Below are 14,011 nucleotides of genomic sequence, written 5' to 3'. Positions count from 1 at the left end.
ATGATGAGGAGGTGGATATATGTATATATTCAAGTTCACCTCTGTGCTTGTTATGCTTTTCTTTTCTAAAGGGTTTTTGGGGGGAGAATTATTTTTCCTTCTCTCTACTATCCCTGAGGTTTGATTGGTGGTGTGTTTTGTCAGGACGAGCTGACCTCTGACTGACTGGGCAGTTTATGGTTTATTAAATACCATTGTTGGTGGAGGAGTTCAAATATGTTGCGCAAGTGTTTAAGATAGGCCTATGCAATAAGCTTGCCTACGCAGCAGCAGGCAGCAACTGTTCGGTGTGTTTGCATTTCTTGAAACTGTCTTCTTTATCTTTCTTATTTAAACTCCATGCACTTAACCATAAACTGCCCAGTCAGTCAGAGGTCCGCTCGTCCTGACAAAACACACTACCAATCATATAACTCTTGTATATTATCAATGTTTTTTTGTATTTTGTATCATTCATTGTATCAATGTTCTTTGTATTTTGTATCATTCATTGTATTGATCACCGCAGATATGTAATTTCCTTCTGGGATTCAATAAAGTTGACTTACTTACTTACTTAGATCGCTGTAAAGAGGTATACTTGAATCAAAACTTGACGGGATATAAAAAATTCCTCCACTTAGAAAAAAAAAAACTCTAATGTGATGCTTTGTAACTGCTGTAAAGTAAACTTTGCTGGGTATGACTATTGGGAAAGGACAACTTAAATAAGCTACAAGTTTTGGTCAAAGGTTTCTAATTTTAGTACATTTCTGAGCATTCATCAAGGATAGTTACAAGGGTCGTCAGCATCCTCTTTAAATCTGTAAGCAGGATCAAGACGGGGGAGGGGGAGGAGGGGGAGCAGAGAAACTTTGCCCTTTGTATTGTTCTTTCCAGTTTTATAACATTACGTGTACAGATACATAAAACTCCAATTACTCTTGAAATGCCATCCCTGCCATTTTCTGGGTCTTATGCAACTGTTGTGTGATCTCTGGCTATAAGGTTATACCACATACTATGATTTCTCACTGATATCCCCAGCAAAGAGAAATGGTGACATAGGAATCATCAACAACTATGAGCTGGATGGCTCAGTTGGTAGATTGATACAGCTCCTTGTAACCCTGAGAATACAAGGTTGACAAATACAGCTGTTCTAGCCAAAACTTTCCAGTTTGTTTATGGTTCCCTGTCAATTTTCCATTGTTCACTTTGATGTTTATACACATTAAAAAAGCTGGGCTATGTATCAAAATGATTCTGGGATTGTCCCTGGTCTCATAATCTACAAGGTATCTGTGGCTAGAATCAAGACTACCAACCCCAGCAATATGATCCCCACGAAACTAAGGGATGGACAGCCCAGTTGGCAGAGCAGTGGGCAGGCCTGATGCCGCTGGTTCGATTTTCATTCTAGCCACAGTTTTTCTCTTCTTTCTGTTTCATTTTGTTCATAATTTTCCAATCAAAAACGGGCCCAACCTGGGTCTCAATGCATCTTAAATATATCGTGCAGTTACAATCTTGTTGTCACACAACACGCGTACCTGTAGATTCCTTGCCTCATCACACATTACCAATGACGCCAACGATCTAGAAGGACCAAACCAGACGCATCCACATTATAAAACAGCAACCATGCAACTAAAACACATAACCGAAAAGTCATTTTTCCATGACAATCGCTGTTTTTGTAACTTGATAGACTTATAAATAATGATACCCGCCGCTTTAACACATTACCAAGGTGATATGATCTATGAACTGGAACAAGAATCTTCATGGAGGCAAAATAACTTAAGGCAATGCAATTTAGTACTAGCGAAAAAAATGTCAATTACGAAAAAGGGAACAGTCGAATGAATTATAAATACAAATCTATTCCACGTATTCCATCAAACACATGTGGTACAGTCACAAATGTGTTTTATGTACTGTAGCTTCGGCAGAGGATCCCGGCAATTTGTCTATAATTGCTCCCGCATTAGTTCCACCAAACTAACCAGTCAAGCATGTGTGCCTTGAAGGATTGTGAAGTAGTGTAATATCATCAAGTTAAGATTTGATTCAATTGCAGATATTTTGTATTATCTGGAAGAAGTTTATGATAATAATTTGGTATCTGAGTGAGTCAAAATGTGCAATGAGTATAGGTTATGTGTCAAAAATAGGATCCTAAAGGGGGGATGGAGGGAAGGGGAGTGGAGAGGAGGGGAGAGGAGGGGAGGGGGATGGAGGGGAGGAGAGGAGAGGGGAGGAGAGGGGAGGGGGCTTATAGCATCCTGTGCATTTAATCTTCGCATCTCTTTTGTTTGATATCGATTCAGCCTTGCTGCAGGGGATGAAGCAGTGGCGTAGGAAGGTACTTTTGAGTGGGGGGGCTGAAGACTGATGGCCGGCCTGGGGGAGGGGTATAAGGGGAGGGGGTGTCCCCCTCCCCTTTGGAATCTTTTGCATTTCCAGGTGGCCTCAGATGCAATTTGGTGCAATATAGCACACTTCAACCCACCCACTCCATTTTGTATATAATTTTGCATTTTCACCTGGCCTTAGATGCAATTTGGTGCTCCAAATGAAATTTTTTTCTCATTTGGAAATGAAAAAGGGGTTTTCTGACTTGCGAAGCGGGGGGGCGGAATGATACTTCCGCCCCTCCACATTTTTCACTGGGGGGCTGGCGCCCCCCCAGCCCCCCCGGTTCCTACGCCCTTGGGATGAAGCAGCTGTTGCAGCTTTTCTTTCTTACACAGCTTGTCTTATAAATGCTAGTTTACTAAAATTTGGGGAAATCTCATTTTGATTTCCAATTAGAAATGCAATGATCAAACTAAACTTGCATGTACACCGTTTCAAGAATTTTCAGGCTGATAGCAAAATTTGTATTTTCACGAAGACTGTGTTTAGTTGCCATACATATATATGCTATCTTCCTCAGACGGTTCAAGCATTAAAGTTATCACAAGGTGAGAAAAAAAAAAGTTTTCTATACAGGTTACTCTTTGTTTTCATTTCATTAGTGCTTGTACAGAGTTATTCAATAACAAGAGTAATTTATCACATCAAGGAGTTATGCACACGTTGCATGAAATAACAATAGATGTGACATTTAAGAGGAGACACAGCTAGAGAAATCAAGGTAGTGACTCTTAACGAAGAGGAGCTTTCCGCTGTCAAAACGAAATGAAAAAGAAAAGTAAAAACGAATAAATTCAATCAAAAGTGAGTGAAGTGAGCAAGGGTAACTTTGCATCAAATCATCATTGAAAATTCTGGAAAAGAACAGTGAATGTTTCGGTTCAGAATAATTTTCTCCTCCTTCCTTCTATTCTTACCATTCCTGTGCCCATTACCTTCTTCTAACCCCCTCTCCTCCCCCTCCCCACAACAACAACAACAAAAAACACAAACAACACAAACCTAATATGTCTCTGGGACAAAAGTTTATGTACATGGATTTCAATTCCACTTCCACAACTGGTCGGTTGGGAATGCATGCCGAAATGTCCAAGAGGAAATTGTTATCATTGTAAAGTACTAAGGTATCCACGTATTTGTTCTTTTGCCAGCCTGAATCTAGTGACAGGGGAGGGCCATGTTTTTGACCAGGCCAGTAAACTTGAAACCCGATCATTCACTTTTAGGAATCTCTTGAACTTGAGCCAAGCCATCATAGTTTCCGTCCTACTGTATGAGAGTTGTGAAACTGTATCGCCGGTGTCCCAGTTATGCGAGATGGGATTAAAATAGTTTGGTGCACATTTTTTCACAGCATGGTGAATGCCTGAATGGTGGAATTTTACTATACACACTACCCGTGCGAATGACATTGACGTGGCCATTGTTTAGCGATTAAGAGCTGCACGCCTCGGTTCGGGTCGTCTCTGACCGAGAGAGCAAGCACGTCAGAGGGGAAGCCAAGGAAAATTCCTGGCTAACCTGATTATAAATAAAGGTATTTCTTTGTACACCTTTGTTTTGTATTGGACAGGAACTTTGCATCACTTTGACCAAAGCGATTCATTTAGTATTCGCACCACGCTAAACATAAACGGTTTAAATTTCCATTAAATCTAACTAATAGGAAACTTGTATCTACAACCCTTTGTCTTGTATTGTTTTTTAATGCATTGTATTGCATTGTGTTGTGTTACACTGTATTGCATTACTTCCATTGTCTTATCTTGTGCGTGTTGCCAAATGTTGCAAAAATGAGACATTTCTTGCAATATCCAACACATGCCATGCACACTTTAAGAGCCAACTTAACTCCCATTGAGATGTAACAACAACAAAAACAAATCAGTTTTTATAATTTGAACTTGCTTCAAGTTCACCAAGATACTGCTTCCATATCCATTTTATTTATTATATTTCAACACTTGTCTGCCAGTGTCTGATGACAACCAAGTAGAGCCAAACCTATAGAAAGATCAATTGTTAACACTTTCCCTTTTCCTAGCTCACAGATAAAGTATCCATGCTGTTTCTCATTATTGAATCATTGCACTCTGTACTCTTATAAATACAGTTGGAAAAAATCTTGCAAAAACAAACTTTTTTAAGGTTTTGTTAATATTACATGCATTACAATGGCAAGATTAAAATATTACCATAAGTAATGTCTGATGTTGTAAATGTAAAAAATCTATTTACCCAGAAAAGCCAAATTTGCTATGTATGCTTTATCACTGCCTTGACAATACAGTTTGAAGGTATATTGAAACTGCAAAACATTAATTGTACGGTAGGTCCTACTGTAAATCATTGTTAAATTGCAAGTAAGTTCAGCTAAACCATAAAATTAACTACTGTATTTTGTAACCCTTGAATACTTTTATCAAGTAAATTTAGGTTTCTTTTAATAAAACTACTGTATATCATCATTCATTTTGAGAGATCCACTCATTCAGTCCTCAGTTACATTTGCACCTACTTGTCATGGTGAACTGGAACTTACTGTATGTACTATGTGGTTTATAACCTTGCAATGGCTAAATTGATATATTTGTACAGGCTCGTAAAGGTACTGGTAAAACTGTGGCTTGACCAGGCTGTATCGCTTCCCAAAATGACATCGGTACTGATACTTTTGGCTGCCAATGTCTAATTCTAGGTGCTATGATGAGCTGAGCTTATTTTGTCGATTCCTGACTACTGTATGTACACCGCAACAAGTTTACCTGCGCATCCATTTTGGATCTATTTAGTAGCAAATAATTCGCAAACCTTGGTGTTTCTTGCTCAGAGCGTCAAGCAGTGCTATCAACTACAGGGGGTGTAGCTATGGAATTCACCATAATGGCCTGTTCTTCATTTCTCATAACAACATTTGTGCCTTTGGCCAAAATACTATCTGTAAAATAGTTTTATTTCTCCACTGAATGAGCCTGTCGTGAGGGGGAGAGCTCCGTTTGGAGTCTTCCAGGATTTGACCTCATCTTGTAGGGCATTACATGGCACTAACGACATAAAGGGAACATCCAGAGTACCACCAATCAGACTGTAGCGCTCCCTTGTTCCAGATTCTACTGTATTATATTAGTAACGCTTAGAGCAGAAACAGGGACCGGCCTTGCAGGATGATGAGTTTACCATACCATGAAGTTTCTATCTGTACTTCAACAACAACAAAAATAAAATAAGGATCCTATCAATTTAACTGTTTGACTGGTTGGGATTATAGTGAGAATGCTTACAGTATGTGCAATGGATATGGAGATGCAATTAACTAAATTGTCATTGTTGCAGGTGCATGTAGTTAGGGGGGGGGTGGAGGGGGGTGGTACAATTGATCAAAATGTGGGTTATAATGAAACCCTAATCTTATCCAGACATAATCTGGTAGCATATTGAAGCCTGATCATTTGGAAGGCAACAAGTGATTTTATCATAGCTGGAATGTTGAACTTGTTATGATTTACTACATCAGCATACCATCCACACCATCATATCTTCCAGTTGGCAAGTGCATAGAGATAAACATGTCTGAACTATGCACACACATGATAAAATGCAACAGACTCCACTGGTAGGCAGTATAAACAACAGTATAAAGCATCTTTGCAAATGTGACTATTTCATGTCTTCTAGCAACAGTGAAATGCACATGCCCCCCCCACTACCCCCCCCCAAAAAATAAGGAGAGGAAAACACAGAGATTGAGATGTTCCATTCAATGCCACTGCTTCAGGGCTCAAAGTAACATCTGAAAAAGTTCTTAATACCACCTGATTATCATCCTTGGAACAACACATTAAAGCTGTTAATGTCATGCTAGCACTAGTACTGTACTGTATATTGTCTTTTACTTTTAATGGAATAAATTAACCTCATAGAACATAATGAAAATTAATCAGAACTGACAAACATATATACATCAGACTTTCTTCAAGTCAATTAATTTATTTTCTATACATAACATAATTCAAGAAAATCCTCCAACGTTTATGCAGTTCCTTCACTCTTCCTAACGACGACAGACGACAAACAAAACTTTTTATTATTGATTATTTTTCTCATTGCCTCTTTCTTTGGCAGTTATGAATATGATATTAATGAGAGTTGACGTACTACATATAAAGGAACTGAGAGCAAAGTGAGAGGTTTGACTATTCAAAGATGAACATCGTTAATAGTGCACAATCAATGAAAATCAATGGTTGCACTCAACAGTAGTCTGTGCTATTATACAATTCAGAAATGACTCGACATTGTGCACAGCTGAGTCTATTATGGTCGGATGGAATATATATGTAGATGCCAATAGTGGAAACTGAAATGTAGTTTGCATTATGGAACATACCCAAACAATATCCAGGGCATCGAACTACTGTTCGACTCTTTTACACCTAGAATTAAATGAAGCCTGGGGGTTTCGCCAAATTGACTGCCTTTACATATATACCTATCACTCAGTTAACGCATCAATTGATATCAATGCAGTTAGTAAACTGAGTTATAAATAGCATTTGCCCATACGACGACAAAAGGCCATAATACATATTGTACATATCCAAAAATATAGCTACTGAAAGTGTGCTGAATAAAAAAAATAATATAATCCAGTCAATATTTATTTTGTCCTACGTAATGCTCTGATATCTTCCAGCTTTAGGAATGTACTTGTACATATACCCTAAATGTTACATCATTGATTGTTTTCTGTGTTTCTTAATGTTCTATCAAATTTTGTTATTGAATATTATTAACCATAGTTGGGAATGTGTACAATGTGTAAACTTAACCAATGAAATGACACCCTACGACAAGCAAAGGAGCACTTTGTATAATATGTTTGTGAATTTATGTTTCCATCATCAGGACCAGTAAGGGGGGGGGGGGGGGAGGGACAGAGCTTCTGAGAGTTGAATCCATCAATAGGCATGTGGCAGTACAGAAGGTCTGCTAGGTCAGACCAGACAACAGTTATGTCACATAGCTCCCATTTCTTAAGTCTTCATACTTCCCTCAAGTCATGAAATTGAGAATTTTCATGAATTCTCTCAATCATTCATCAAAATCCTGCTTGTTCATTGCATATAATCAACAAGGTATATACAATTGCAATGTTAAAACTGACACAGATGGTCATCATAGTTGACTTTGGATTTCAAGCACACACAAGTAGACGTTATCAATAATTCAGTTATCAACGCCTCCTCCCACTCTGAGCATTCCATGAATTTCAAAAGATATGGTATCATAAATTAACGACCGAATGAAGCAACAATGTGAATTACGACCATAGAATTCTAAACAGAGCATACAGTATTTGGCATCCTTTGACGGAGAGATGACCAATCTAGTCTATGAAACGTTCCCTAATAAATTTAACATCCCTAAAATACTGGCGAACTGAGGAAACACTGCTACGTAGTTCTACCAAATTATTTGTTGAAAATGAGCATTTCTCAAAATGTCCAGAAAGTACTGAAATTTTGGCATAAGTTTAGAAGATAAACTGAATATGAATGCATATCTCCACTTGTCATATTACGCTGACAGATATCCAGGTATATTGTTTTAAGTAACTGTTTTATGGTCTGGGGTTAATTTCTCCTACCTCCCACCACCCCCTCACTCCCACCTACCGCCCCTTCACTGCGAGAGGGGAAAAAATTAGATGTTTGTCCGCTATGTACAGTATATTCAGCAATTATATCAAACAAACGAGACAAGCAAACATAACCGAAAGACCTACAACTTTTACACTAAGTAATCATTGTGCCCAGAAAAAATAAAATTAATCAAGAGAAAAAACCTCATGGTACGACACATATATGCCATGTCACCTTCGCACTGAGCATGAAAAATATCTTAGTAAAAACAACATTGTACAGTATGTCTTCATCTGATCAATGTTATTTTTAAATAAATTAAAAGGGGGAGGGAGAGGGAGTAATTGGGAGGGAGAGGGTGAGGGAGAGGAGGAGGGGAGGGAGAGAGGGGGAAGACAAAGAGAAGAAGCTGAACTGATGCTTAATTTAATTCTACCACATCTCCTGGGAGTACTAGTTCACATATACAGTAGACATTCCTAGCCTTTCTCATCTCTGTGTTCTACAAGTAATAAACGAATCGGTTCCATTTCATCAACAATTCATCTCTATTGACTGTTGGAGTCTTGAGTTAACCCTTGACTAGCCCTCTCTCCTAGAGCAGTCAATAACAATCTTTATCCTAGACAACCTGTTTCACCCATCCATGGGTTTCTGGCCCAAAAACATCTCCATCCCCTGCTGGTTTGTGTCGCATCTAATATCAGTTGCTGATCCTTACATTCAGACCTTTTACCACCCCAGCTTTGATAAAGCACATGAACAGATGTTATAGGATAAGGACTAGCATGGTATCATTACATCTCATGCAAAACTATACTGTCTGCAAATTTAACAAAATAATTAACAGGAATGTCTGGAACAATGTCTATTTTTTTTTAGAAGCATACAGATAGTCATCATCAACAAATGAAATCATGATAATGTGTCTGGATAGAGTTCAAAGTAACACCTGTACTGGGGCAAAATTTGATAAACTACTAACTTTTCTGACAGGAATTTTTTTTTTTTTTTTTTTACGAAAATGCCTAGGAAAATTTGGTCTCCTGTGGAAATCTTCAGCCATGGATGAAAGTTTCTGCGACATTCAAATGTCAACAGGATTTTGATTCTGTGCCTTCAAGTTTGGTTTGTATGGTAGTTAAGTCTTACCTTATAATACAAAAAACCTTAAGCACACTACTGTGTAACACCTTTTTCCAAGTATGACAATGACTGACAATGCAATGATTACAAAAAAAATTATATGACAATTCATGTCTAACATTACCTATCTACATACTAGTCACACTAATGTTAACAGTTCTGTGTGTAATTCTCTCCTTGAAATTCAGTGGTGACGTTACATCTTCTGCAAGGAATTCCCGAAAATCATGCAGTGCTCTTAAAATTTGGCTAGAGAGTGAGTGGCCTGCTCTGGTCCTCAAATTTTGTCAAAATCTTTGCTACTGAAACCTTTTCTAAGGATAAACAATTTCAATACTATAGAGCAAAAGCAAGCAAACAGACTCTCTGAGCTTCCATATTTGCCATGAACAGTTGTGACATAAAGTACACCAAACATTTGGGTGCAATAATGTAAAAATAATTGAAAATGTCTCAATCTATCTGGCAAGCATTCATGGTAGAGTGAATCTGTGAGGATAATTTTCTTGTTGTAATAGGTCATGATGACCTAACCTTCAAAACATTGCAAATCAGATACATTTTAACTTTCAAACATCCTTCAATTAACAAATTTTCATCCAAGCTTTTCATTTTCCTTTAACCTGCTTTCATCAGCAACAGTAAAAAACAAGGACTCTGACCCACTTGTTATTATTCCATTCATCTGCCTACGCTTCATTGACAAGGATTTTTGAAGAACAAGTCCATTAAAGAATCAATATTCCTATAAAAAAAAATGTATAAAAAAGTACCATTTTTGAAACACTCAGAATGCACGCAGAAGTAAAAGGAAATTGAAAACAAAAAAAGGAATAAAATAACTCGTTGTTTTCAACCTCAAAGCGTTAAAGAGTCCCCAAGTAAAGAGGAGGGGAGAAAAAGCTTTTAGGAATCAAATTTCGGTAGATTCAGAAAAACAAAGATCTGAAGGAACTCCAGAATGTAGGTTACCGAGTAGAGGAATTATTGTGAAATGACGAAATTTTGAAGCCAAATGAAGTAGAAGTAAAAAACTACGGACAGTTAACGATACAAGATCGTCAAGTTTCAGTAGAGTATTTGTACCTACACTAGTAGAGAATAGTGTTTTTGTTTTTTATATATATTCTTTTTATATAGTTTTGGACAACCTGAGCAAAGGACTTAACAGATTACTTAAGGCACCAAATTCATTTTAGTATGTATTAGACTGTTATATATAACACTAAGCAGTTCTGGTTGTACCAAAAAGACAAACACTTTTCATTTTTGAGAAATGAACCTTTAAACATCTGAGTCTGATGGTGAGATGGGTGTGGGGGCGGTAAAGGTGTTTAGAGTTCAATTTTGGGTCTGAATAACATTACTTGTGTCCTTATGAAACTAGTTGCATGATGAGTCATTTAATTAATATGTAGTAAATTATAGTATCAACAATTACATAACAGCTGTTGTAATTAAATTTCCTTTCTTCCTTCCTTCTTTTATGATGACAGTACATTCCTGATCCTCTCCCCTCTCTTCCTTCGCCCCTCCCAATCCTAACGATGTTCCCTCTACTACTATTGGTTCACATATATCCTTGTTCACAAGTCTTGTATATTTTGAGATGGATATTAATAACAACTTATTCAACAAAACCAATTGTTACAAAAATTCAAAAATTGAAACTTGCTTCTTAGATTGCCTTACAAATGGAATTTTAAGAAAAAACTTTAAAAAATAGAATTAGTTACATTAATAATTTGAGAAGAGGCCTCGGCTCTGGGCGAGGGAGGGGGAAGAGCGAGAGGGAGGGGAAGGGACCCCTTGTTTTAGGAACCTTTGTGGCTAAAGTGTTTGTAAGTTTAACCCGTCTATGGGAGAAAAACAGTGTCACTGAGGGAGTAGTATAAGAGAAAAGTCGTTCCAGAAATGATTGGTGCAAGGTCTGGGGAGAAATCTCCCCCATCATCCCCCACCACACACCCTGCCCCCTGGATGATGCCCAAGTGTTCCTCTCCTTTCTATTCCTTCTACTGGTGAACTGTTGTTGTTATGTCTACATGTACAAGATAATCTGTCCATATTATCCCTTAATATTGTTTATTATAGCTTTAAGTCATACATGTTGTTTTGGATCTAAAACTACCCTTCCCAAAGCAGCTTGCGTGGGCACACATATCTTTACACAGTTTGCACACTAATGAAAAAGGTACACAGACTATAAAGAGAACACCCACCCTCATGTCATACCACCACCAAAACAAAATTTACAATTTGACAAATAGATGGCAGTATACAGGAAAACAAATGCATACAGTGGGGTATTAACATTCCCACATATCATTCATTTTACAGTACATCACAAAGCTAGTGTATACTGTGAGGAATATTGAACAAAGACAGAGAAATTTGGTTGTGTTACTACGGTAGGTTCATTGTGTCTAAGCTATGTACCTCCGATGAGACATGCAAGTGTAACCGTATAACAAATTAACAGAAGAATAGCAGACGATCTCTATCTTCCTAATTTAAATTATCCCCCAATGTTTGAGGGCACAAACGCAACGGTACAGCCCTCCTGTAATAACTTTGCACTTTTTTTTGAGCTAGCTTAAAATTGGTGGCTAAGATCTTATTCTGATTCCTCATGACATCTTCACTACAGAAAGAAAAATTGTAAGCACTTGCATTAGGCTTATAGATAGTCTACACATTGATATTTTGTCAATTTATCCAAAGTACCCCCCTTTCCCTCCTCCCCAACAGAATCTCAAGGTATTGGGCAATATTTTATAGTCAATGCAAGTTAGTTATAAATGTAGTTGGAAGCCAGGGCAAATGTTTAATGGTCATTTTGTTTGTCCCAGATGACCAAATTTCTGTTTTCGACAACCAAAATAAGCTTCGGAGGTCATCAGATGGACAACTAGTTGTTTACATCCAATTCAGGTAGCATTTTACCTAAATACCCCCAAACAGGTAAACTGATAAATTGGTATCATCCCAACCCCCCCCCCCCTCCTTTTAAAGCTGGTGTTCTATTCACCAAACCTACATATCTCTCCTAACTGTGTACATATTGCTGTTCTATTCACCTTACCTACTCATCTCCCCTTCCTCCCCTGCCAACTCACTCTGCCTTGTAACAGTTGCCCCCACCCCTTTTCTATAGTGCAGGTGGAAAAATGGAAATGAGCTGTAAAAATATTTCAAAGAATAGCCACCTTAATTTAGTTAGCCAGCAAGTTCTACTAACTCCATGTGGATATCCGTATCCATAGAGAAGAATGATAAACATCAATGTTCAGCATTTACTGTATGTGTAAACCACATAGAACAAGAAATGACTCTTGCACTATCTTCAGAAACGTTTATTGCCTTACCTCTGGTTCCGTTATTCTCCCAGGAGAGATATCTCGGAGAGCTGACGAAAATCTTAGGACTTCAGGTCACCTTTTATTCAAATATTATCAATTGCAGGTATAGTTCAACTTTGTCTGATGATTCTTCTGATATATGTTTCTGGCTGAAAACAAAAGCAGAAATGAATATGAAATATGAAATGGTAATATTTAAATAAGAAGAAAAATGACATTGGAAGACAAGATCAAATGAGTGAACCCAAATCTTTTCACTCATCTAATCAAGTAGGTTTGACTGCTACAAGTATACCAGAAAGTTTCAACCCTTAGAATGGTTCTGTTACATTCAACCTCCATTGTAGGATAAATACTATACTTTACAGTAAATACTACCAATGTCAACAATAATAATCCTACTATTGGCATACTGTAGACTATGCCTTGTTCACAAACCTTTATCCTACCTCCAAGTCAAGTTAAATAACATCATAGTCAGTCACCTTTCGATCTTTAAACTGAGATTTGCTGTACATGCATGCAGTCCCATGGAAACATCCGTGGTGCTTTTACCTCTAAGCGAACCTTTGATTTAACTTCACCGTCAAAGAAAACAAACAAAACCAATTTTGGTACTTTCTAACCGCTTTGTTTTAGCTCTGCATGTATATAGCAATAAAAAACAAACTCATTGCACAAGAGGCCAGGATAGGTCACACACTGTGTATGAATTCACATGCTGAGTGTGTACAAATTCTTCCACCACTCTCACACAACTTTGAACTTACCTGTTAAACAAAGGAACGGTATCCTCACACAAACAGTTATCACAGGCATTGATTCTATTGACAATGCAAAGCCTTCAAAGGCGATAAACACAGCACCATGGTGAAATCGTGGAGTGTGGGTAGCGGACCAAATAGAAATAAAGCAACACACACAATGCACCACAGACAAAAAAAAATAGGTCTCATTGTGTACAATAACTTGTGTGGTAAAAGTGCAGTAGAAAGTATGGTTAACAGTTGCAATACCCAGGAATGGTAAAACAAGGTCAGTGAAAGATAGAGGCAATAGGACTTCTCCTGCCTTACAACACACCTCCCACACCTTCCTCCCAACCCCCCTTGTTTGTTTTCTCTCCTCTCAACACATACCAGCTAAGGAGTCGGATGTCATAATTTGAAGAACTCCCAATATTTTAACAGGGTAAAACAAAAACAGGTTTCTAAAAGTACTTTGCCAACATTGTGTTAGTACTCAACAAGAAAGTAGCAGTTGCAATACCAAGAAGGTTAAATTACATTCAATGAAATAAAGGTAGCAAGACTTCCATTGGCTCATACCCCTCTAATCCATCCACCTCCTTTCCACCCCAACCACCTTCATTCAACTCCTCCCCTCCCACCCCCCCCCACCCCTATACACCAATGTAGCTTAGGAGATACTGGTCATCATTTGAATTATCCATGTACTTTA

The 14,011-nt window shown here is 37.9% G+C and overlaps 1 protein-coding gene across 4 annotated transcripts in view; it reads right to left on the bottom strand.

The window, feature by feature from the left end:
- The window catches only part of LOC139966596 (poly(rC)-binding protein 3-like), a 188,434-nt gene that overhangs the window by 114,936 nt on the left and 59,487 nt on the right, over window positions 1-14,011 (bottom strand). For 2 of the 4 annotated variants that reach the window (XM_071969790.1, XM_071969792.1), the window contains one exon: window positions 12,557-12,699. The gene's annotated coding sequence lies outside the window, so the exon portion shown is untranslated. The other 2 variants (XM_071969793.1, XM_071969794.1) reach the window with 2 other exon arrangements.

Source organism: Apostichopus japonicus, chromosome 4, assembly GCF_037975245.1.
Source record: "Apostichopus japonicus isolate 1M-3 chromosome 4, ASM3797524v1, whole genome shotgun sequence".
In the NCBI taxonomy this organism is placed as follows: domain Eukaryota; kingdom Metazoa; phylum Echinodermata; class Holothuroidea; order Aspidochirotida; family Stichopodidae; genus Apostichopus; species Apostichopus japonicus.
Note: the sequence above shows the minus strand (reverse complement) of the source record. Positions and strands in the feature narration are given on the sequence as shown.